The 24350-nt window shown below is 36.9% G+C and overlaps 1 long non-coding RNA gene across 2 annotated transcripts in view; it reads right to left on the reverse strand.

The window, feature by feature from the left end:
• Nucleotides 1-24350, reverse strand: part of LOC112934874 (uncharacterized) — a 376518-nt gene that overhangs the window by 265069 nt on the left and 87099 nt on the right. For both annotated transcript variants that reach the window (XR_012000350.1, XR_003238073.2), the window contains exon 4: nucleotides 19039-19081. This is a non-coding gene — a long non-coding RNA (uncharacterized lncRNA). The remainder of the gene's footprint in view (nucleotides 1-19038; nucleotides 19082-24350) is intronic.

A 24350-nucleotide genomic window follows, 5' to 3' on the forward strand; every position in this document is an offset into this window, starting at 1 on the left:
AAGTTGCTCCGTCTCTTCTCCCAAACTCATTAGGTTGGGCTACTCTCTCGGAAGCTGGACATTTTACACTCCATGAAGTCTCTCCACGTGGAAACGAAAGGCCAGGATCTGGAGCTTTCCCCCTAGCAGACATGTGTGCCTCTTAATTCTTCCTGAATATTCAGGAAACCCCCACGATCACCAACTTCTACTAAAATCAAAGTGAGTTGAGTTTCTTTTTAGCCAAACTTTGGTAAACCATCTCATAAGGGGAGCAACTGTTTGTGTGTGTGTGTGTGTCTATGTTCTTGTTCTTGCAGGGAGCTAGGCACAGAAAGTGAATTTAACAACTTTCATTGAAACCCCCACACACTTGGATATAGGAAAACAAATATCCATGTGATTAAGGAAAATGATTAGATAGGAGAACAGATAGAGACCACAGGCCATATATCCAACCCATACAAATGCAATGGAAAAGACAGTCAGCAGGGTCAAATAAAAATACTAGAAAATAAAAGATATTTAACCAGGCATAAAATCTACAGAGATTTCAGAAAAGGGTAGAATAAGCTACACTTAAGAGGAACAGCTACTATATTTATTGAAGGTGTGCTAAAACCTGTAATACCATCACCGTAGACAAGATCCCTAATAACCCTTTTTTATATTTTTCCAACAGAGTGAGAGCAAATGGTGATCTGATTTCTGCCTCTGGTCCTACAAAGTCTCTGTTCATATGACTGTTGAACATCAAGGACTGTAACAGTCCTAAAAACACCAGAAGATACTTTTTCTTTTCCTTTTAAGATTTTATTTATTTATTCATGAAAGACACAGAGAGAGAGGCAGAGACCCAGGCAGAGGGAGAAGCAGGCTCCATGCAGGGAGCCCGACGTGGGACTCGAACCCAGGACCCCAGGGTCACAACCTGAGCCGAAGACAGACATTCAATCACTGAGCCACCCGGGTGCCCCTAAAAGATACTTTCTATAAGTGCCACAGTTGCTAACATTTAATGGCCATCAAAAAAGTCTAAGTGGAGTATAATTTAACAGAATTGGTTCTGTGACTTATCACGGCAACTATCTTAAAGATAAGTATGATTTTAAGAATAGCTTCCTGACTGGATGTTGATAAAAGTTTTTGAATATTTAAATGTCTATCAATTTTTAGCTAAGAAAAATATGCTTAAAATCACACTTGCTTGTAATCATACTTAAATTGGGATAAACTAACCAATTTCTCAAAATATGGCATTCTGTGTAACCATTCCAGCCTTCACGGAAGCATCTAACTAAATTTTATTTAGTTATGACATAACTAAATTTTATTGAGTACTATCAGAGAAAAATAGTTTGTTAAAATCTGCTTTTGAGAACCAGACAAAAATTTTTTACTCCATCAAAAATCCCTTTTCAAGTCTTGCAATTATTTTGACAAAAAAAAATTACTTTATATAATCACCCCCTTAAAAATTGTTTCAATTTATCAGCTGCTCTCAAAATTTGTTAATATTTAGTATGTACAACCCAACTGTAACAAGCACTATGTTGTCATTTATCAAAATTATTTCTACCGTATATATTTCTAATTATGTAGCCATGAAACAAAATGGAAACTCTTCCCTATAACAGAAACATACATGTCAAATTTCAAGTTAGAGATGGAAACTTGTTTTCTACTCCTTAGATTAATTCTATTTTTATATCAAGAAGTCTCCCTCACTCAGAGAATGTCATTTTGTCATTATAGTCTTTAAGAGCGGTATTAGATTAATAGAATCCCTTTTTTTCAGGAAAACTCCATAAATGTCTTCACACTTTGTACTCTAATATCTCCTCCAGTTCCAAAAAGACACTGTTCAAACAGTATCCTTGATATAGAGGAAAAAGCATTAGCCTTATCAATTCTTAAGCCATGATGGTTCTAGTGGATTCTGTTTCAGAGCAAATTTTATCACAAATGTAATCCCAGAAATATTGGAACTATATATTATTGAGCACACATATAAAATTCAATTACCAGGGTAATTTAATTGATAGGAAATATATATTCTTCTCCTATGGGAAAATGAAATAAAAAGAGAATTTTTTTTCCCTTCAGTAGTACTGAATTGGAATTAATATGAAGTTCTTTAACCCAAGGCAATCCTAGACCTTATTACCAGAATCACGTGTACTCGAAAGAGAATTTCTGCCAATAGAAATTGGTTTGCATTAAGTCAACCAAAAGCTATCTCCCAGAAACTTTTCACTTGGCCAGACTCCTCTACTACCATCCCTACCCAGTGCTGGCGCTCTACACCGGCCTCTGTATGGAAAGCACCTTTGGCTGTTTCTTCTTCTTTTTAAACTTTACCAACTTTGCAAGGCCCAGCCCAAGCTCCCTATCACCCACAAAATCTTCTCAGATTTCCTTGGTCTACAGCAAGCTCTCCCTCGCCCCTGAATGCAGAAAAATCTGATGGTCTATATAATTCATCTAGCTTTATCTTTTTTTCCCTTGGATAATTAATTATACTCTCATAAATCTATAGATATATAGAAATAGAGTGATGACTTGTTTCCCCGACTAGACCAAAAATTTATAAGGAGCTACACTGCTTACTCAAGGTTATCTACCCTAGAAACAGAAAGAAGCAATGAGAATTATATATTCTGTAGACCTACAAGATAGAAATAACCACAATCCCTGCCCCCTTCCATTCTGGTTTATAAGAGAGGAGTTTGGGGGGGGGGTGTTTTTTTTTTAAATAAATAAGAGAGGAGTTTTACTGTCACATATACCTCATTGAGTTCTTTGGCCTGATAATAAGATGACGAGTAAGTATTTATTATACTAATCTATCTATTCAAAATCACATTACTCTCTCAATGTATACATTTCATAAGAAGTAAGGCGTCTGAATTGGGATTTTCCTGCTGTAGTCTAAAGCGTTACACATGATTAAAACAAATGCTTCACGCGTCCAGTCCACGTCCCCCACTCTAGCAGCTGAGCTATGGAAGGGCGCACCCACTATCACTGATCGTCAGAAAAGTGCAAATCAAAACCATAGTGAGGTATCACCCCACACCTGTTAGAAAGGTGCCATCAGGAAGACAAGAGATGACAAGTGTGGGTAAGGACGTGGAGAGATAAGAACCCTTGTGCAGCCACTATGAAGAATAGTAGGGAGGTTCCTCAAAAAATTAGACGTAGAACTACCATATGATCCAGCAATCTCACTTCTGGGTGTACGTCCACAGGACAGGAAAACAGTGTCAAAACGCTATCTGAATGCTCAGGTTTATCACAGCATGATTCACAATAACCAGGAAAGGGAAACAACCTAGGTGTCCATCAACAGATGAGCTGATGATGCAGATGATGAAGATTTTTATTTTGTGATCTGTGTCAAACTGTCTCATTCTCAGTGCAGGTGACCCCTCCTCTCCAGGAAACAAGAATGGGAAGAGGGGAGTCTTTCATGAGGTCTCAGCCCCCACAAGGCCCCAGGGAAACCCCACACAGTTCTGAGAGTTGATGCGAATCCCAGCAAAGACTAAGGTGGGTGAAAGGCAATGACAAGAGGGGTGGTGGTCACCAGTCAGGAAGCTGGGGGTTGGAGAACCCTGTCCTTAGCCCTGCTCAGCTTTGGGGCTGCCATGTGCATGATGGAGAAGGAGGAGTGAGAAGATTTCCCTCCTATCTTGAAGCACCCCTTGTCCAGGCACGGCTTTGAGTCTGCTCAGGGCTCAGGTGAGAGGAACAGGAAATTGTTGTGGGCTGGCACACACACACACACACACACACACACACACACACACAACGGAATATTACTCAGCCACGAGAGAAGGAAATCCTGCCATTACAGGGCACCCGGGGGGCTCAGTGGTTGAGCATCTGCCTTCAGCCCAGGGCATGACCCCAGGGTCCCAGGATCAACTCCCACATCGGGCCCCCTGCATGGAGCCTGCTTCTCCCTCTGCCTGGGTCTCTGCGCCTCTCTGTGTCTCTCATGAATAAATAAATAAAATCTTAAAAAGAAATAATAGAAAACTACATACGGAAGAAAGATTAAATGTTCCCTAGCTCTTCTAAATATTCAAGATAGGTTGGGATGAATAGAAAAAGTCAGTGTCCGGAGTTTAACAGGATCAATTATTTCCAGCTATGTTAGTAGGATGGGGAAGATCATGAAAACTCTTCTTTGCACTTGCCCTGAATTCTCAGCAGAAAATTGCAATGACAGATATGATGATACAGAGTTAACCACACCTAAAGGGTGTGCCTCATACATTTTAGAGAAGCAATATGGGACGACGTGGTTAAAGCTGCGTCCCCAGTGTCGGATGCCTGGGTCCGAGCGCCGTCTCTGCCCCTCGTTAGCCTGGTAACACAGCTTCACCGGCTTCCTCGTCTGTGTTTCCACATTAGGACCCACCTGACAGATTTGTTAAGAGGAGACCCTCTGTGCAAAGCACTTGAAATAATACCCAGTGCACATTAGGCACTTGATAAGCATTAGCTAAGTATAAAGTCTCCAAGAACTTAAAATTGTACAGAGTTTGGAAAAAGATTTAGTGATCGCTTTCACTAACTTAGGTAAGGGAATGCTTTTGAGATTCAGACTTTCTCAAGTTCTCTCCCAAAGCATAGGACACATTTCCTAGAGGGAGACTTCGATTAGGGACTAAATGAAGGGAAGGGTAAAACAACAAGACATTTCATGAAAAATAAATAAATAACTCACTCATGTGCTCTGTGGGAATTATTTCTGTTGCTGTCTAATTGCCTGGCCTTCGACATCCGCCTGTCAAACGAACCAGTGACCCGGATTAAGTGCAGCTGTTCAGACCACATCAGTTTCTAGGCCTTTCAGGCAAGTGGGGTCCAGTTCACGTCCACCTGCCCTCCGTCCCCGTGTGCTCCTACAGTAACTATGCGCTGGGAAGCTCTTCAGCCACAAACAAGCTCCCACCCAGCTTGGTGTTTGGGGTTTTTTTTTTTTGTTTTTTTGTTTTTTGTTTTTTGTTTTTTTTTGCCTGAACAGAAAACTAACTTTGCAAGAACTTAAGTCAACTCTGGTAAACGTCCCTCACAGCACCAAGTACGGGGATGCCATCACTTTCATTATAAAAAGAATTTTTTAGTTTGTCTAATTTGTTGGAGAATTGTTTAAGAGTGTATTCTCTAAGTGACACGCATTAATCTTACATTAAAACATATATTTTGGCAGCTTATGCTCTGCTTTAAACGAACTATTATTTTAATCACAGGCATTTGCAAAAACAGTTTGATTTTTCTTAATTAATGTCTACTAAATTTACTTATGATAGACACACTCTTTTTTGCCAGCGTAAAACAAATATACGTGTGGTTATTAATTCTCTCTTAGCACCATACAAAATTATTAATTGAGGCGGAACTTTCCTGCCAAGGTACTTTAATTTCTTTTTTTCAAATGAAAAGATGTAGGAGGATGACTGACTGGCATGCCCGTCCAATGAATGTAGTAATTTTTTCCCTGCCTGTCAACTTGAAGACAATGTTTCACCCCAGTGTTTTCTTTCAAAGAGCTCCAGAGGAAATTTAGCAAGATTAGGAGAGACAGAATGGAACTATACAAAAGTTATTGGCTTTTCTCCCACCTTATTCTTTTATACATTCTGCACACAATAGTGACATCTTCTGGTGGCCTGGAATATTGATGTTTGGAGCAATGCTTTGAAACCACATCAAACTTTTCTGATCATTCATCAAAACACACCTCTTTGCCTAAAGATACTAAATGACATATTCCTGAATCAGAAGTACTTCAGCTTCAAACGTGTGCCATCAAAATTCCAATTTAGGTTTTTTTTAAGAGAAAATACAATAGAAGAGCAGATACTAATTTCTTCAAAACAAATTTGAGACACGCATTTAATCTAAATTCGATTAGTCAACGTATAAGACGCCGGTTAAATATAAAATTAACTGGGTCTTAAAAAATTACTTGACACAGTTAACAGGCCTGGTTTCGACACCCACTTCTGGAAATTTCATTTTCTAGAAAGTTCACCGACAACTGGAAAAAAAATTATCGAAAAGAGAAAAGTTCAACAGTATGATATTTCCATTTTTAGTAAGAGATAAAACAGATGTGGAGGTTCTGGGAGAAGGAAGAGCCTAACATTAAATGACATTGCTTTCCTCCCCAACTTTTTCATAAGGGTCTGTACCTGTGCAGAACATCATGGCATCGTGAGGATGCCCTAAAGCACTATCCTCAAGGCTAACCTCTCGTTTCATCCATGAAATGATGAATCCACCCACAGTGGCATGGGGTCTCGGCTGGTTCTGGTAACCCAACAATCCCAATCCCCTCCATGAGGATTGAGCCGAGGCATTGGGCATCTAAATATAACATATTTATATTAGAATCCCTTTCTCAAGACAATGGAAGAAGGATGACTTGAATAGTGCCCAGGTGATTTGCTCATACCTCTCTCCCTAGAAAAGATGAAAAAAGTACCACGTACGCCACGTACTTAGATCAACTAAGTAACCCACAGCAGAAAATTCTAACCAAAAACTAAAGGAAACTGAATTTCATATCAGCAACTATTTGTAAACGTAGAGAAGTGAGAAATTAAGAGAAACTGAATTAACTTTGTTCTGTCTGTCATGAATGCAATGCAACAAGTATCATAAATTCCAGTCACACATTTTAAAAAGAGAATTTAATTCTTAAGAAGAAAAAAATACGTAGATCAGGGTTATTTAAGGTGGTTTAAATAACAATCAACCAGAGAAGCTAATTATTAAAATTATACTAATTATATTTACCCTATCATCTGGATCAAGCTAGCATCTCTCCTGGTAATAACAGCTCTTTACAAACTCATTACTATACGTTGAAAAAACATTTGTAAAGAACAGACCACCACCACTTTTTTTTTTTTTTTTTTTTTTTTTTTTTATGATAGTCACAGAGAGAGAGAGAGGCAGAGACACAGGCAGAGGGAGAAGCAGGCTCCATGCACCGGGAGCCCGATGTGGGATTCGATCCTGGGTCTCCAGGATCACGCCCTGGGCCAAAGGCAGGCACCAAACCGCTGCACCACCCAGGGATCCCAGACCACCACCACTTTTTAAAGTATGTTAAAAGAACACAAGGCACACATTCTTCTTTGCATTTAGAAATTAAGATATTTGTGTTATCTGAAATTGCAAGTCAAATTTAACCAGAGAAAACAAGCAACAAATAATATATGTAATTATTCTTTAAATGGTGTATAACTAGTATGATAAACAGGAATTTACTATTATAATCAGGATGATATGCTGAATATATTTCTGAACTCATAAAAGAACTACACTCTCAGGAGTGACAGAGAGAAGCAACCAATTCATTTCCTACCCAATCTGTGAAAGCTCTGCTGGTTGTTTCTGATATTGTGATCGCTTTATTACTGTTTTCTAATCTCACTTTCAAAAACGTTCTTTGTGTATAGAAATAAGCAAGCCTCTTGGATAGATATGCCCACGACAGGCATTTCTTAAAATTTAAAATATCCTTCAAGTCAGGAGTAAAATAAGCAAACTATAAAGGTACGGCCTGTTATCTGGTTGACAATAAAATCAACCTCTTTCCATGTAAGAAATGCAGAAAATATAAATTAAGTTTCATCTTTGATACAACGTGCGGTCTATTTGCAATTTTACTCAAATATATTCAGTAAATAAAATGCTGATATTGACTTCCCATTCATAGGAGTTCGAATGGATGGATAAAAGCTACAACATTGAACTCATCTATCTGTACCGTGATCTCTCTAAACAATCGCATTAACCAAAACATTTGGATCATTTAAGTGATCCAAAGTCGAGAACACAAAATAATCAGTTCTATGATTTTAAGAATGCCATTCTAAGATAAGATAGCTTCTCTAAACTACATGTTTTGGAATAGCTGTTTGCTGTCAAAAGGTTGACTTTTCAAAATTAATGTTAGTTTTTAAAGATGTTCATCCTTTCCAAATTATTTGCAAGGTTAAATGTAATCACAACCAAAACTCCAGTGGGATTTAATTCTACTTTTTAAAAATCTGGGCAATTTCTAGTCCTTTAAATAAATGATTACTGAAACAGAACACATGCACAGAAAGTGCACAAACCCTAAATACACAGCTGACTTAGCTATGCCTCACTCTTCTAGGAATTTCATAACTCTTCTTCTCGGCTCCTTTTTATATTTTAAGATTTATTTATTTATTTGAGAGAGAGAGAGGGAGAGAGCAGGAGGTAAGAGGGAGAGGGAATCTTCAAGCAGACTCTCCACTGAGCACAGAGCTATGAGATCATGACCTGAGCCAAAACCAAGAGCCAAGAGCACCACGCAGGTGCCCCTCTTCCTCTCAGCTCCTCTTTAAAGCAAGGTTTGTTCACCAGCATTGGGCTTCCAGGACAGCATACTCCTCGTGGAATGGATCTGGGGTATTTATTGAACCCTTCTTTGGGAACGGGTTTCTTGTCGATTTTTATAAATATCTCAAGTGTGCGTGAGAGACTATTTCTCTCCCTCCATGATGGGCATAAATGTATATATAAGCAAAAGCATATTATTCAAATACCTTTGCTTATTTCCTCTCCTAGTATCAAGTTCTCAGAGAAATATGTTAAAACAACCTTCGCTCGTTGTTGACTTATTTACCTATTTTAGTAGCTCTGTCAGTTTTTGCTCTATTTACGTTAAAGCTATATTGTTGCCTGCAAATATGTTCACAACCATATTATATCTCTTGTCTATCCTCTAGGATGTTTTGACCCTTAATTCCATGTTGCCCAAAATTAAATCTATAACCCAGTTTTCTTGACTCATATTTGCCTGGCTATTTTATTTCCGAACTTTATAACTTTACCATCACTATATTTAGACATCTTTGAAAAGGCAACCTGAGATTCTCTTCCTGTCGGTGATACCCAGATCTAAGCAAAGACAAGGAAGTGGAGCAGACCAGTAAGAAGTCTCCATAAAGGGTCTTACTTTTTGAGTGCTTTCCCATAGATTAGTCACATGTAGCATACAGATTTAATTTTCCTCTCCTACACTAAAATATTCCTCAATGACTCAAACTCTTCTGGGTGATGGTGGAGGATAAATATGTAACAGAGTAAGGGAATATAGAGGAGCACACTGCAGAGGTATCTGTGCTCGTGAATTTTCAGTAACCAGCATCAAATAAAATGGGATTCCACAAGGAGATGGTGGGTATAGAGAGTGCATTACCATAAGGAAAACTAAAAATGGACAACTCAAGAAGGACAAATAAAAATTCCACAGTCTCGAATATACCAGCAAATGTAACTCTTGAAAAGAGGAAAAAACTAACCATTGGAAACCCATGACAGCCTATATTCTCTAAGTATAAAGTGAAAAATGAAGCAGTTACTCTTGTCAGCACCATACAGAAAATGAAGTTGTGCTGGGTCTTTTATCACCTCACTCCCTTCTTTTTTTGTCTTGACTGATTTTGGAAACATCGACTCAGATTATTGTTACTACTATTATCTTTTAAAACATAAATGTCTTTTTTGATAATAATTTCTAGAATATGCATTTAATTCTGTAACAGTTTTGGGGCACCTGGGTGGCTCCAATGGTTAAGAATCTGCCTTTGGCTCAGGTAATGATCTCAGGGTTCTGAGATAAAGCACCATGTCGGGCTCCCTGCTCACCGGGGAGTCTGCTTCTCCCTCTGTCCTCCCCTCTGCTTGTGATCTCTCTCTCTCTCTCTCTCTCTCTCTCATTCAAATAAATAAAATTTTTTAAAAAAACAAAGTATTCAGTTCTAGATACTGTGTTCTTTCTTTTGGTTCTTCCAAAATTATAGCTATGGTCCCTTTTGAAACATAAGTCAACCTATTTAACCAGTTCAGGTCACTTCCCAAGCCCATTTTTTCAGTTAACTTTTTAAAATTAAACCTGAGAAAAATTAAAAATTCTATGAACATTTTTGGCCTGAAATAAAATACTTGAACCCATTAAGATACACCAGAAGTAGGCCTAATTGATGAATTAGTTTGGTTGTTTTTTTTTTTTTTTTTTTTTTGAGAGCATCAATTCACTTTTTTAAATTCCAGTATAGTTAACATACAGTGTTAAATTGGTTTCGAGTATATAGTGTTTCAACAATTCTGTACATCACTCAGTGCTCATCAAGATAAGTGTGCTCCTAATCCCCTGCACATATTTCACCCATCCTCCCACCCATCTCCCCTCTGGTAACCATCTGTTCTCTAGAGTCTGTTTTTGGTTTGTCCCTTTACCTTTGTGCATTTGTTTCTTAAATTTCACATATGAGTGAGATCATATGGCATTTGTCTTTTTCTGACTGACTTATTTTGCTTAGCATTAGCTCCATCTATGTTGTTGCTGCAAATGGCAAGATTTCATTCCTTTTATGGCTGAATAATATTCCATTGTATATATACCACCTCTTCTTTATCCATTCGTTTACTAATGGACACTTGGGCTGTTGCCATAATTTGGCTATTGTACATAATGCTGCAATGAACATAGTGGTGCATGCATCCTTTAGAATGAGTGTTTTTGTATTCTTTGGGTAAATACTCAAAAGTGTGATTACTGAATCATAGGGTAGCTCTATTTTTAAGTTTTTGAGGAAACTCCATACTGTTTTCTACAATGGCTGCACCAATTTTTATTTCCACCAACAATGCATGGGGGGTACCTTTTCCTCCACATTCTCACCAACACTCATTTCTTACATTTTTTATTTTAGTCATTCTGACAGCTATGAGGTGATATCTCATTGTTGTTTTGATTTGCATTCCCTGAAGATGAGTGATGATAAACATCTTTTCATGTGTCTGTTGGCCATCTGTAATTCCTTGGAAAAATGCCTGTTCATGTCTTCTGCCCAGTTTTCAATTGAATTACTTGTTTTTTTTATGCTGAATTAGGTATTTTTACAAATGCAACACATTTATAATTTATAAGTAAATTAGTGTTTTGTTTCCAAAAGTGGTATTTCTTAAAGTGTCAACTTGTTATAAAGAATTAAGAAACGAGCCATCAGCATTAGAAAGAACGAGCTTGTTTGCATTCCTACATCATTTTGAGAATTGTAGCACTTGAAAGAATCTTACACCCCTCTTAGTTCATCCTCCAATTCAGTGCTCTTACAGTCCCACCTCTGCTGTTGACTCTTTAAATTAAAACACATTGTTTTTTAGCATAAAGTACATCTTGCACATATTGCTGAATAAGTGTTAGGGGAAACTAGCTGATGATATGCAACCATCTCAAAGGTCCCAAGCACCTGTCTTCATCTTCTGAATACTTTCTATAGAAGTGAATTTACTGAGTCTTAAAGAAATATGCTTCTAGCACTGAATCAATCTATTTTTTTCTTGCCTTCAGATTCAAACTGAAACATCTACTCTCCCTGGATCTTGAGCTCACTAGCATTCAGATTAAAAACGCACCAATAGTTCTCATGTGGTACAGTGTGACCCATGAGAAGATGTGTTGACATTCCAAAAATATTGCTTAAGTTTTCTAAACAGACAGAAATCCAGAGAATGTGTGTGGGAATGGACATCCAAGGGTATGGGATAATGGCGGAAGGAACACAAAGCTGAATCAGGCTGAATTTACTGAGGGAACTCCCTGAGCAGATTCTTCATCTAATGTTCCAGTTTGGGGATATCAGACAGGTCTCCAACAGTTTGGTCAACTGATTGGCTAAAACATGGATCAATATTGCCCAGAGTGAGCAAGTTAGAAACCGCAAGTTAGTATGGCATTTGCTTACTGATCATGGTGCTCTTAGAACTGAAAGGAAAACCCACCAAATTCTTACTTGACCTGTATAAGCAGGAAAGTTCTAGATCAAGTAAACAAAAGTCTAACCTCAATCATAAAAACAGGAGTCATGGCCCCTCAATCAATTTTCTGATTTAAATCAGACCCAGAATCCCATGAATGAAACAGAGGTCTTCCCCCTGAGGAAGGATCCCAATACACTGCCAAAAATCTATACTGGTAATCACTCTCCCAGTGCTCCTCAGGGGGACCTATAACTTCAGACTGGGCCAAAAGAAATAATCAGACCTTTCTGAGACTATTGCACACTGGCTCTGAACTGACCTATTTCCAGAAGACCTAAAACATCATGTGGTTTGTGGCCAGAGTTCGGTGGGTAGGTGACCATTTGAGTTTCAGCTCAGGTCCATCTCACAGTGAATTCAGTGGGTCCCTGAACTTGTTCTCTGGTTCTTTCTCCAGATCCACAATGAATAAGCAGAACAGACATACTCCATAGCTTGCAGCATCCCCACATAAGCTTGCAGCTTATCAGTTGTTTGAAAAAATGATCATATTTTCTCAAAGTTTTCTCCAAGTCACACATTTTATTCTTTTTCTTTCTTTCTTTCTTTCTTTCTTTCTTTCTTTCTTTCTTTCTTTCTTTCTTTCTTTTATGCATTTCCTTAAACAAAATTATTTCCAGGGTCTTCATCATGCCTAACATTGCACTATATTTTTTAATGTCTAATACTGAAATTGTATTTACCTAAATCCCATGAGAATTTTTTCACATGAATTGCCAACAAGCAGAGTCATTCACAAACGCACTAAAGCAAACCATTTGAGCCTAAATAATGAAATTTATATTTACTGCTGTTAAATTTCATCTTCTTGTTTCTGGACCTGCACTAAAAGCTATCAAAGATGTTTCTGAATCATAAGTAATTCAATAGGCAAACATTTATTGATAGCCTACTTTGAGTCAAGCCTGGTAATGGAGCTATAAAGATGAATAAGACACTGTCTTTGACCTCCAGTTGCTCTGTCTAGTAAGAGACATAAAAAAGTAAATAATATAAATAAGCAATGTGATAAGTACTATGGGAGTGTTATGTTTTAAAAAAAAATGAGTAAATGGAGTTGCTGGGAGAAAGACAGAAAAGACTATCAATACTGAGCACAGGCTTGAGACGCCACTGCAAGGACTGGCAGACGGGCTGAGAGATGACAGAAAGAAGCAGAAAGAATAGGAGATGAAAAAAGAGAAGTAGAAAGGGGGATCAGTGGAGGAGTGGGGAAGAGGAGGGCATAAAAAGGTAAGACTGAGGTCCGGGGAAGAGTCTGAAGGCTCCAGAGCCCTGGATTTCCAAAACCCTCAAGAACTTCCAGTGGCCCCTTAAGTAGTACTATAAATTTTAAAAATAATTTAAATAAGTGAGTTTTAGATAAATCGGCAAAAGTGGTAAAATAAAATACAAGTCATTCGTCAACTGATCTTTCAACAACCAAGCTTTTCATAGATTTACCCAGAATCTCAGATTTGCAAGTCATGGAAGATTGTATTTTCTAGAAATGGCTGTGGAAGTATCTCTCATCTCCTATGCTCTTCTACAAGGTGACCTTGCCTCCAGTGAGGAGCAGAGTTTATTTTTCCACCATCTTCTGATTGCTTTGACCAATATAACAGGACAGAAAGGGTATTTTGTCACTCTTGGGAATAGCCCGTACCTGCCTTGGTGCTTTTGCTTCCTGCCTTTTGTAAAAATTGCTCTCAGGACACTTCTCAGAGCTCACCTCCATGCTGGGCGAAGTCCAAGTTACCCCGAGAGGCCACAGGTAGGCGCTCTGCTTAAGAGCCCCAGGAGAACATCACCAGTCAGCTGTGTGGTGGGTCATTCTGCATGTTAAGCCTAGTCAATGTTTTAGAAGACTTCAATCCAATCTAAAATCTGACTGGAAATGCATGAGAGGATCCAAGTAAGAACTGCCTAGCTGAGTCCATCGACCTGAACAATAATACAATATTGTTTTGAGCCATTACATATCAGTTTGAACACATCAATAGTTAACTATAAGAGCAGGTTAGGGAAAACACCAGGGTTTACTAGCCAATGGCTAAGGGAATGGAACTACAATGGAATTAACTAAATCACAGAGTGGTTTGGTTAACAAATCTTGATAACAGAAGAGTAGAAACTCTTTTCTCAGAGTTCAGATGTGGCCTGGGTGTTTATTTCTGGACCAACAAAGGTTCCTGCTTAAGACTATATGAGCAGCAATGCCACTAATCAAACAGAATTTAAAAGGGAACAGTGTGTTTCACCAAGAAACTTAAGAAGCAATTTTTAATATGTTGACTTTGTGTTGTTTGTAATATATTCATATAGGATGATCGATAATATTTTGTGAACATAGATTTTGAACTTGGGAAAGAGATACGATCTGTATGTACCAGAGTCATCAGCATACAAAATAGTATTTATGAAGGAAAAGCCCCAGAAGGTGGTGATATTACCCGGAAAAATTACGAAGAGAAATTCCAAAAGAAAGCCATGAGAAATACCAACAATGGAAAGGTGAGCACAGAGAATTTTTGACACAATTCTATTAAAGATCCTCATTTTCCACTTATGATTGGAAATGGAGAAAAGAAAAATACTGTTCTTTTTTATAAAATCTTGTATAAATTTTAAGATTTGTACAAAGGGAGAGTGGGTAATCCTGATTAATATGACTGAATTCACACAAATTACATGGTGAAATATTGTACCAATATGACACTGTTTAGGACTTACACTGTATATGTGAGAAGTAATGTATATGTGATTGAGTCTATAATTAGACCCAGCAAATTAGTATAAGATTACAGATCAAAAAAGAAGTTATAGGGGCACGTGGGTGGCTCATCAGTTGAGCATCTGCCTTTGGCCCAGGGCATGACCCCAGGGTCCTGGGATCGAGTCCTACATTGGGCTCCCTGCATGGAGCCTGCTTCTCCCTCTGTCTATGTCTCTGCCTCTCTCTGTCTCTCATGAATAAATAAATAAGACCTTCTTTTTTTTTCTTTTTTAAAAAAAAAGGACCAATTTGTAACTAAGTTTTGTATACACAAATAAGCAAAATCAAGTCATGGCAATTTTAATAAATGGTCATGAATACTAAACATTCAAACATTATAAATTTATGTATTAATCAAAGAGTTAGATAAATGTCTATTTCTGAAGAGGAAGAGAAAAATAGAGTGGTAAACATATGCCAAAGTAGTATTCATAAAAGAAATAATGTATTGATCAGAGCTCTCTAAAATTAGGGGAAGTGTTATTATAACCATAAAAGCATTTAACTTGACCTGAACTTTCAATTTCTGTATTTAATTGGTTATTTTCTGATCAGAAAAGTCATAAAAAGTCATGCAAGTCTCTCATAAATCAGGAACTGAAGAAAATCATTAAAACAAAGATAAATTAAATATCTCACATAAATAATTAACTCACCTTTCTCTAAATTTCTCAATGATCTTCTTGATATTTGCCAGGAAAAAAAAAAGGAAACCTAGTATCTTGTGAAATAAAAGTTTACATATATTTCTAAACATAAACATAGGTAATGTTTTAAAGGTCTCTTCTTTTATGAAAAAGAAGAAATTAAGATTTTCCCATCCCAGTGCCTCAATGCAGAAAAACCTAAGTATCATTCTATAATTAATAGTTTTTTAATCCAATCATGAAATGGGCAAAAGACATGAAGAGAAATCTCACAGAGGAAGACATGGACATGGCCAACATGCACATGAGAAAATGCTCTGCATCACTTGCCATCAGGGAAATACAAACCAAAACCACAATGAGATCCCACCTCACACCAGTGAGAATGGGGAAAATTAACAAGGCAGGAAACAACAAATGTTGGAGAGGACGCGGAGAAAAGGGAACCCTCTTACACTGTTGGTGGGAATGTGAACTGGTGCAGCCACTCTGGAGAACTGTGTGGAGGTTCCTCAAAGAGTTAAAAATAGACCTGCCCTACGACCCAGCAATTGCACTGTTGGGGATTTACCCCAAAGATTCAGATGCAATGAAACGTCGGGACACCTGCACCCCGATAGCCAAACTGTGGAAGGAGCCTCGGTGTCCATTGAAAGATGATGGATAAAGAAGATGTGGTTTATGTATACAATGGGATATTACTCAGCAATTAGAAACGACAAATACCCACCATTTGCTTCAACGTGGATGGAACTGGAGGGTATTATGCTGAGTGAAGTAAGTCAATCGGAGAAGGACAAACAGTGTATGTTCTCATTCATTTGGGGAATATGAATAATAGTGAAAGGGAATATAAAGGAAGGGAAAAGAAATGTTGGGGAATATCAGGAAGGGAGACAGAACATAAAGACTCCTAACTCGGGGAAACGAACTAGGGGTGGTGGAGGGGGAGGAGGGCGGGTGTTGGAGGGGAATGGGTGACGGGCACTGAGGCGGACACTTGACGGGATGAGCACTGGGTGTTTTTCTGTATGTTGGTAAATTGAACACCAATAAAAATTAATTAAAAAAAAACAAAAATATATAATTAATAGTTTTTTAATGTTTTATATTTGAAAACCAACTTAGAAGAATTCATTATCAAGATTACTTGGAAACAATTAAAATAATACAATTTGGTACTTCTCGTTTTTAAAGATCTTTCAAAATTATATCAGTTTGAATAAAAGGAGCAAATTCTGGCTGGATCGTATCAGGTGATCATAAACAAAACAATAGCAAAATACTCAAACCATTCTGAGAGAAAAAGACTGAAGCAGGAAAAGTCTAACTATGAAACCTAAAATAGGAGGAAATAGAAAAGCTAGAGTGAGGTAAATCTAGTTTTGAAGAGGGGAAATATTAATGAAGAGGAAATACTACTGGGCTACCATAAAGCAGTTTAGTTATGGTAGATGCCATGGGAATTACTAGCACAAAAGTGTGTGTTTGGTGAGGGTTGGGGCTGGAATTAAGATAAGTTGAACTCTCTCTGTTATTTTTGACAAGGTTACTGTTGGAACATAGCATCAAAAAAAAAAAAAAGGTTTTGCCATGAAATAAACTGGTTCATAATATTGTGCTGAACTGTGTATAATATATCAGGTCAGACAAGGAGATTGGTGCTGTTGTCCAAAGCACTTTCCCTTTTTCTAGGATAAGTAGAAACTCCAGTAGATGATTTAAGACTTATGATGAATCATATTATGGGTCATAATAAAACTTATGATCCTTAAACTAGAGTGCTTCTGAATGAGGGAATGGATTATAGTTTAGAGTTATAATAAAAATGTACATCAATTTGACATTTTAAAAGTCCAAAATAGCTATTTGAAATAATATGTAAATTATTATCCCTGTTTAGTAACAACCTACATACATAAAGGGAGTATTAAGAGAGAAAAATAAGTCTGAGGAGATACACTGAGAATAATCATTATTATCATAGGATGAGGTAGTGGAATAGAGTCCCATCCCTTTATGTGCTTTACTATACTTCAAACTTTTACAAGCTTGTCTTTTTTTTTAGAATTTAAAAATGCTTTATAAAAATCTCAGCCCAGAAGTATCTTCTTCAAGAAAACTGAGTTCCCTCTACTATGCTCCTCATTCTGTGCACACTATTGCTTTCGTATTTCCACATGATATAACGTATTTAGAATTTAGCAAAATGGTCAGACATGTGATCAAAACAAAAATCAACTGCATCTCTAAATACAAGCAAGAATCGTCAACAAGACAAATAAAAATAAACATTATTTACAATAAAGCCAAATACTGATGAGTAATAGGTCTAATGGAAGATGTTTATAAGCTCTAAGGGGAGAAATATAAAGTAAAAAAAAAATTAAAGGACGTAATACAATCTTCATGGATGGAAATATTTAATATTTAAAGTTGTCAATTCTCGTCAGGCGGATCTCTAGCCACAGGACCATCGCAGTCTGCATCCAAACAGGGTATATTTTAATTAGAACTGATAAAATTATTTTAGAATTATACAGACATGTAAAAAGCCAGTGACAGAAGAACACAGAGAAGGAATCATCCTGCTAGAATCTGGGTCTCCTGCTGTAGTAATTAGACACCATGGTGCTACTTTAGGCACAAATCAAACAATGCAATAAAGGGGCCAGAAGCAGACATATGCATACATGGAACTTTGGTATATAACTAAGATATTCTGCCAAATTAGGGAAGAAGGTGGTATTTTTTAAATAAATGATACTGAAAAATTATCTAAATATAAAAAGAAGACAAAATTGCATCCTTACCTTATATTATATACAAAGAAAAATTCCAGGTGAACCAATGACTTATATGTAAAAAACAAAGCTTTAGAACTATTAGCAGAAAAGATAAGTAAATATCTCTCTGGTTTTGTGGTACAGAGTTCCTCTCTCTCTCTCTTTTTTTTTTTTTTTTTTGGAGAAAGAGAGGCAGAGGGAGAGGGAGAAAGAGGAAAGAGAATCTTAAACAGGCTCCCAGCCCGGTGTGGAGCCCAGCACAGAACCCAGCACGGGCTCCATCTCACCACCCTGAGATCATGACCTCAGCTGAAATCAAGTGTCCAACCAACTTAACCAACTTTGCCACCCACGTGCCCCTAGAAGTATTTCATAAACCTAATAGAAAGGAGCGCAAACTGTAAGAGACATGATCTATTGGGGAGTCTGGGTGGCTCAGTCATGAGTGTCTGACTCTTGATTTTAGCTGGAGTCATGACCTCAGGGTAGGGAGATGGAGCCCCCAGTAGGGCTCTGAGCTTACTGTGGAGTCTGGTTAAGGTTCCCTCTCTCCCTCTGCCCCTCCCCCCACTCAAGTGCCCTCTGAATAAACAAATAAAACCTATCAAAACAAGAGACATGATATATTAACTATTTAAAATTAAGAATTTGAATTCAAAGACACTTTTTAAAACAAAAAATAATATTAAGGACACAGTAAGAACAAATCATTACCAAAAAGACAACCTAATTAAAAATGAAGAAAATGCATGAATAGGCATTTTACAGAAGAGGAAAAAGCATATATTGATAAATGTATACCTACACTGTCATTTCCACTAGTGGACAGGGGAATGCAACAAAGGGAACCCATTTTTATCACTTGATTGGCAAAAATTAAGAGGCCTAACATTACATGTGTTAAAAATAGTATTTCTTATACTTTGCCAGTGGAAGTATAAATTAAAATAGTATTACAGCAGATACAGCCATAAAAGAAACTCACCAATATAGACCAGGGGATACATTCAAGAATGTTCATAGCAGCACTGAAGGAAAAAAGAAAAAAAAAGCAACTTGAAGTGATTCAAAGAACACTGACAGAAGAATTAACAAATTGTAGTCTAGTCATAAGTGGATTATATAACAAATATTATATGTAAATAATATAAAATATATAAATATGTAAAAAACTAATTGCTTTCATTTGCAAAACATTGAGTAAAAATAACTGTAGAAGATATAGTCTAACACTCTCTTTTTGCTTTATCAATAGACTTTATTTTGTAGAGCAGTTTTAAATTTTGAGAAAAAGCGAAGAAATAGTGCAGTGTCTCACTTATTCCCAAACCTGTGCAGTTTCCCCTATTATTAACATCATGCATTAGTGTGGTATATTTCTTACAACTGATGAAGCAATATTGATATATCGTTATTGACTAAGGTCCAAGACTACATAAGGTTTGCTCTTTGTGTTGTACAATTTTGTGGGTTTTAACAAAATGGATGATGTCAGGTATCCAGCATTACACTACTCTACAGAACAGTTTCTCCACCCCAAAAATGCCCTGTGTTCCACCTATTCATCTCTCTCTCCTTCTCCACTCATTTATTCCCCTCAAACCTCTAACAACCACTGATTTTTTTTTTTTTTTTAGAGATTGTATTTATTTGTGAGACCTGGAGAGAGAGGCAGAGACACAAGCAGAGGAAGAAGCAGGCTCCATACAAGGAGCCCGATGTGGGACTCGATCCCAGACCCCAGGGTCACAGCCTGAGCCAAAGGCAGATGCTCAACCACTGAGCCACCCAGGTGCTTTACCACTGATTTTTTTTTTTTAACTGTCTCTATAGCTTTGCTTTTTCCAGAATGTCATATGGTTGGAATAATACAGTACATAGCTTTTACAGACTGGCCTCTTTCACTTTGCAATATGCATTTATAGTTCTTTCATGTCTTTTCATGGCTTGATAGCTCATTTATTTTTATTGCGAAATAACAGTGCATTGCATGGGTTACCAGTTTGTTTATCCATTCATCTATTGAAGGACATCTTGGTTGCTTTCAGCTTTTGACAATTCTGAATAAAAATCCATAAGCATTCATAAACAAATTTGTGCATTGACATAAGTTTCCAACTCATTTGGGTACATACCTAGGAATGCAATCGCTGCATCATATGGTAAGACTAGTTTAGCTTGTAAGAAACTGCCAAACCGTCTTCCAAAGTAGCAGTACAATTTTGCATTTTCAACAGCAATGAATGAGAATTCCTGTTGTTTCGCATTCTTGCCAATTATTTTGCGCTGTCAGCCTTATGGATATGGGTTTTAGCCTTCCCAATAGGTACGTAATATCATCTTATTGTTGTTTTCATGCGCAATTCTCTAATGACAGATGATGCTGAGTATCTTTTCATATGCTTCTGTGCTATTATTGTATCTTCTTGAGGGAGGTTCAGATCTTTTGCAAACTATATTTGAATTGAATTACTTGTTTTCATGCTGTTGAGTTTTAAGAGTTCTTTGTATACTTGGATACAAGTCCTTTATCAGATAAGTCTTTTGCAAATGTTTTTCCCTAATCTGTGATTTGTCTTTTCATTCCATTAACATTGCCCTTTGCTGAGAAATGTTTCATTTTAATGAAGTCTAACTTAATTTTTTTTCTTTCACGGATAGTGCTTTCAGTGTGGTACCTAAAAATTATCACTAAACCCAAAGTCACCTAGATTTCCCTGTTATTTTCTATAAGTTTTATAAATTTTGTGTTTTACATTGAAACCTGTGAGCCTTATGGATTTAATTTTTGTGAAAGGTGTAAGGACTGTGTCTAGATTCCCCTTTCTTTCTGTTCCCTTCCTTTCCTTTCTTGCATGTAGGCAGTCATTCCAACACTATTTATTATAAAAATTATCCTTTCTCCATTGAATTATTTTTGCTCCTTTGTCAAAGATCTGTTCATTATATTTGTGTGACTGTATTTCTGGGCTCTCTACTCTGTTCCATCGATCTATCGGTCTATTCCTTCTTCAGTGCTACATCCTCTTCATTATGACTTTACATGAAATCTTTAAATCAGATCTTGTCAGTCTCTCAACTTCATTCTTCTCCTTCAAAATTAGTTATTCTGGTTCTTTGCTCCTCCATACAACTTTAGTATCAGTTTCCAATATCCACAAAATAACTCGCTGAGATTTTGACTGGCATTTCATTGAATGCATTGATCAAATTGGGAATAATTGATATCTTAACAATATTGAGTCTTTCTGTCCATGAATATGGAATATTTCTGCATTTATTTAGATCTTCTTTGACTCCTTTCATCAATTTTGAGGTTTTTCTTTTATATATATATATATTTTGCCAGATTTATATCTAAAAATGTCCATCTTTGGTGCTGCTGTAAGTCATAATGTTTTTAATTTCAAATTCACATTGTTCATGGCTGGTATATAGAAAAGCAACCGACATATAGTAGCAGCTTTTATAATGTAAAGTTACTATAATCACTTATTAGCTCCTGGAGAGTTGGTTGAGTTCAATCTCCAGCAACCTGTTAATTATTGTTTATGTTTTCCTACCAGTTATTACTGTGGTTTCTACTCCCCATAAATTGATTCTCTGGATTCACCTGTTGATTTACAGGGCAGAAATCTGCCACTTAATTTCAATTTTCTGATGAACCTATAGAGAGTTGTCAATTTCCAGTTTGTTCAGTGTTTTTCCTGTTGTGAGGATAGTCGTAATGAATCTCAAGTTAAAGCAAAAACTGGAAGTCTTATCTACTTGCCTTAAAAATAAAAAACCAGTGGTGCCTGGGTGGCTCAGTTGGTTAAGCATCTGACTCTTGATTTTGGCTCAGGTCATGATGTCAGAGTGCTGAGATCAAGCCCCAAGTCAGGTTCAATGCTCAGTGGGGAATTCTGCTTCTCTCTCTCTCTCTTCCCCTCTCCCTCTACATCTCCCCTTGCTTGTGCTCTTTCTCTAAAATAAATAAGTCTTTAAAAAAATAAAACCAAACAGAACTAAAGTCAATTTACCTATGACACAATATATGCTAAATAAAAAACAAAGTAAATATAAATGCAAATCAGGATAGTAGTTATCCTTTTAGCACCAAGAACTCAAATCCTTGCTTCTGTCAGTGATGTCCCTCCCTGGTTTCTCGAGGCCACTGGCATTCCTTGGTTCATGATTACCTTTGATGTAGGAACCAGCTAGGGGGAAGACAGGGCTAGGCAGGGAAAGATAAGGGAAAGGCCCCAGAGTCAGGCTCCTACCCATCCAAAGAAAAGAAAACAAAGATAAGACAGTAAAAAAAAAAAAAAAAAAAAAAAAAACAGAAAAACCTGGCTCCCTAGCTCCAAAATGTTAGGGAGTCCCCCCCTTTAATGGCTACTAAGTAATCACAGAAACTCACCAGACTACAAAGAAATAGGTCATTAGGGTGTGGTCATAGTCCCTGCTCAAACCCAGAGGACACAGGAATGTCAAGGCCAGGGCTCCCTGCCTAGGCTCACAGAAACCCAGCTGTAGAGGAATGTTATGGAGGAGACATTAACCAGAGAGAAGGGGACACCTTGTTTGGGCTCATGATATTTGCAAGAACATCTCAGTTGTTACAAGTCCCCCATGTTTGTTCTCAGGATTGACATGACATTTACAAATCCACCCTAATATGGACGAGGAATTGACCAAGGTCCTGGGTTGGTCCCTATAAAAGACAGACCCTAAAAGCCCTCAGCAGCAACCCTCTTGGGACCCATCTCACTCCTGAGAGCTGTCTCTGTATCTCTGCTTAATAAACCTCTATTGCTTTGCTCACTCTTGTTGTCTGGGAGATTCTTTGTGAGACAAGAACAAAGATCTCCTGTATCATCTTCATCCTCAAGGCCAGTAATGCTGGGTCTATCCCTTCTGGTGTCTCATCTCTCCTCCCTTCTCTTCAGTTTTTAAGTTTCATGTGATTTGCCTTGGCCCACCTAAATATACCAGAATAGTCTTCCCATTTTAAGGTTCATAATGTTAAGACCATTTGCAAAATCCCTTTCCCACGTTAAATAACATATCCACAGGTCCCAGGGACTGGGACATACACATCTTTAAAGACCATTATATTGCCTAACACATAAACTCATAGTAACAAATTACTAAGTTCACGAGGAAACAAGAAATCATGAATATGATTTAGCAAAGGCCACAGACTACAAAATAAAGCTCATGATTACTGTATCTAAGATGGAATTTTGAGAAAAATATACATCAAAAATAAATATTTTTTAAATACAAAATAAATATACTTAATATGTTAAGGAAATAAAAATAAGACATTGAAGAATAAGACAAAGAAATAAAAAATTATCAATATATATTTGGCAGATTAGAAAAATAGCCAGAGATATATATCTAGAATTTTTTTAAATAATAGATATTAGAAACTCGATGCTTGGATTAACCAGAATAGTCCTATTTGGAGAGAAAACTAATAAACTAGAACACAAATTGGAATAAATTCACCAAGAGAAAAAAGATGAAAAACTTGAAAACAGGTTAGAAGATATGTTCAACACATGCATCACTAGAGGTCCACATGGAAGTAACAGAATGAGAGAAAAGTAATATGTAAAGAGGTAATGATCAAGAGTTGTCCAGAACTGAATTTCAGAACGTGTATACCAAGATTCCTTCCAGAAGAAAAGAGGAAACACACCTAATATATTGAAATAAAAATGCAGAAAAGGCTGAAAAAAAGGAGATTATCTGTAAGGAGTGACAATTAGCATATGGGTGGACCTTTGATTTACAGCAAGTTCAGGACAAAAGAGAAGTGATTTAAGGGTGAGTTTTTTCAATTAGATATTATCACTAAACAAATAAGCAAATAATTATGACTAAGTTAGTAAAAACCACATACAACTGTAGATTCATAAAAGAAAGTTGACCTCATAGCAAACACTAAAATGGATTATGATAGTAATTGCAAGCATGTATAAAATGCAAAATAATAAAGCTTTTAGAAAATAATATAGGAAAATAAATTTCATGACTTGGAATATTAAAGGGTTTCTAACAAGATTATAAAAGCATTAACTAAAAGAAGGGGCCATAAATAGAATACATTAAAATTAAGAACTTATGTTCACCAAAAGACATTATTGAGAGAATTAAAAAGAAAAGCCACATGGTGAAAGATACCGGCAACAAATAAAACTAAAAAGGCTCATATTTAAAAAATGCCTTAAAACCACACACATTTATAAATAATTAAATGAAAACAAATCCCCCAAAAAAGACCAAAAAAAAATAAAAGAAAGG

This window comes from Vulpes vulpes, chromosome 3 (assembly GCF_048418805.1).
Source record: "Vulpes vulpes isolate BD-2025 chromosome 3, VulVul3, whole genome shotgun sequence".
Taxonomy (NCBI): domain Eukaryota; kingdom Metazoa; phylum Chordata; class Mammalia; order Carnivora; family Canidae; genus Vulpes; species Vulpes vulpes.